Source organism: Limulus polyphemus, unplaced genomic scaffold, assembly GCF_000517525.1.
Source record: "Limulus polyphemus unplaced genomic scaffold, Limulus_polyphemus-2.1.2 Scaffold974, whole genome shotgun sequence".
In the NCBI taxonomy this organism is placed as follows: Eukaryota; Metazoa; Arthropoda; class Merostomata; order Xiphosura; family Limulidae; genus Limulus; species Limulus polyphemus.
In genome coordinates this window covers 213132-215827 of record NW_013666584.1, presented here as the reverse complement: position 1 = coordinate 215827, position 2696 = coordinate 213132, and the positions used below count along the sequence as shown (strand labels likewise).

At 36.5% G+C, this 2696-nt stretch overlaps 1 protein-coding gene across 2 annotated transcripts in view; it reads left to right on the top strand.

The window, feature by feature from the left end:
• LOC106461508 overlaps positions 1 to 2696 on the top strand; it is a 49586-nt gene that overhangs the window by 44869 nt on the left and 2021 nt on the right. The window contains exon 11 of one of the 2 annotated variants that reach the window (XM_022388482.1): positions 1914 to 1966. The exons of the other annotated variant lie outside the window; for it this stretch is intronic. The gene's annotated coding sequence lies outside the window, so the exon portion shown is untranslated. Of the gene's footprint in view, positions 1 to 1913; positions 1967 to 2696 lie in introns of those variants that run through there. 2 annotated transcript variants of the gene reach the window in all.

The following is a 2696-nucleotide window of genomic DNA, read 5'->3' as shown; positions in this document are numbered from 1 at the left end:
AATGTTTAGATATAGTACTAGTACGTTCATGATGTTTAGTGTGAATCCAACACAATGTTTAGATATAGTACTAGTACGTTCATGATGTTTAGTGTGAATCCAACACCATGTTTAGATATAGTACTAGTACATTCATGATGTTTAGTGTGAATCCAACACCATGTTTAGATATAGTACTAGTACATTCATGATGTTTAGTGTGAATCCAACACCATGTTTAGATATAGTACTAGTTGAGAGTAAAATTTAATGAGCATGAAGAAACCTGTTTTTTCATGTTAAAAAAAACCTTTTCCCCTCTTAATAAAATTTTCAAAAATTAATAGGTACAGGGAAAAAATTATTTCACCCATTAAGAAATTACCATTTGGTTAGTATTACTACACTGTTATGCAGGTATATCTATATTAAAGTTCTTATTACATTTATATTCAAACTTCGTGATTTTTTTTTAATTACTGAACTATTCAACGTTAAACATGTCCAGGTTTAAATTTATCAAGTTTCCTATTCTGAAATTGGATTTTAATATCCAGCACTACCCTGGAATTGCTTACTTGCACTAATATCCAGCACAACCCTGGAATTGCTTACTTGCACTAATATCCAGCACAACCCAGGAATTACTTACTTGCACTAATATCCAGCACAACCCTGGAATTGCTTACTTGCAATAATATCCAGCACAACCCTGGGATTGCTTACTCGCAATAATATCTAGCACAACCCCGTGATTGCTTACATGCAATAATATTCAATACTACCCTGGGATTACTTGCATGCACTAATATCCAGCACAACCCTGAAATTGCTTACTTGTACTAATATCCAGCACTATCTTGGGACTGTTTACTTGCACTAATATCCAGCACTATCCTGGGATTGTTTACTTGCACTAATATCCAGCACTATCCTGGGATTGCTTACTTGCACTAATATCCAGCACTATCCTGGGATTGCTTACTTGCACTAATATCCAATACTACCTTGGGATTGCTTACTTGCAACTTTGTTCGTATTTCCCCGCAGCCTCATCACCTTTACATATTTTCCTAAAGCACCAGCACGTGTATGCATGTACTTTCGCCCCCACCCCACGTTTGAAAATAAATTTTGGCTCCCTTCTCCCAGTTACATAGACACAACTCTTTCCATGTGTATGGTACGAAATAAATTTGCATATTAACTTTTTGAAGGATGTTACAGAAATGAGATCAAATGTAAACAGCTGGGACGAAACTATTAAAATGAAATTATAATAAGACAGTATGCCGCAATTTTCAAAAGACTCGACTTACAAAACCTCATACTTTATAAGTTTTCCAATTAATAGACTGATCTATTAATGATATACCTTCAACTGTAGCAGATTTTATTATTTTTCTCATTTTCGCGCCTTTATGTTTCACAGTTCTTACATTTAACAGCTGTCCATTTCCTCCTGCATGTCCAATACATATTTGAGCTGGGCAATATTGAATTAATGTTCTATGGTTGGTTGACTCATTCAAATAGTATATCGAATTTTCTGGATAATACTAGATTAATGGACAAAAATCACTTAATGGTAAAGCCGTATTTTATGATTTTGATAATTCACATCAACTGCTTTTTTTTCTCTCTCTGTTATTAGTTTTGAAAACGATAAATATATTTGAAATATATTTATAACGTCGTATATCCTTACCTATTGTGATTATGATATAGAGTGCCTTGCAAAAAGTATTCACACCCTACCAATAATGTCACATTTTGATGAAATACAAATAATGTAACTATTTTTTTAATTAACTTGTTTTTATTCAAAACTATAATATTCAAACTTGGCGATTGCATAAGTATTCAACCCCCTAAGTTAGTACTTGGTGGAAGCACCTTTGGCAGCAATTACTGCTGTGAGTTTTTTTGGATAGGTCTCTACCAGCTGTTCCCCGCTGGGGCAGTGGTAAGTCTACGGATTTACAACGTTAAACGTAAGGGGTTCGATTCCCCTCGGTGGACACACCAGAGCCAAATGTGGCTTTGCTATAAGAAAAAATACCACCACTCTACCAGCTTTGCACAGTAGGATGGTGTAATTTTTGCCCATTTTTCCTAGCAAAATTGCTCCAATTCTGAGAAATTCGTGGAGATCGTTGATGGGCTGCAATGTTCAAGTCCCGCCATAAATTTTTCATTGGCTTCAAATCAGGACTTTGACTGGGCCGCTCCAGGACATTACTTTTCTTCTTTTGAAACCACTCCAGTGATTCGGGCCATTGTCCTGCTTAAATGTGAATTTTCGACCCAGTTCTAGATTCTTGGCGAACTCAAGCAGGTTTTTCTCTAGAACTCGTCTGTACTTTACACGACCCATCTTCCCCTCAATCCTGACAAGGTTCCCAGTCCCTGCTAATGAGAAGCATCCCCATAACATGATGTTGCCACTACAATGCTTGACAGTTAGACAGTTGGGATGGTGTTGACTGGGCGATGTGCTTTGATAAAGCTAATATTCTACAATGACTGTTCTGTGAGACTTAGCCTTGATTGTGTGTCATGCCCACCTGAAATGAGGCTATGTTCATCTCAGGAGATGATGCAGAGATTCGTACAAGTTAGTATGAGTTCGGAGTTTATCTCCATTGAACATTAACAACTTCGTATCATCATTCATAAGCAGATCCAAATTGGGACACATGCCCTCTTCAGAAGAA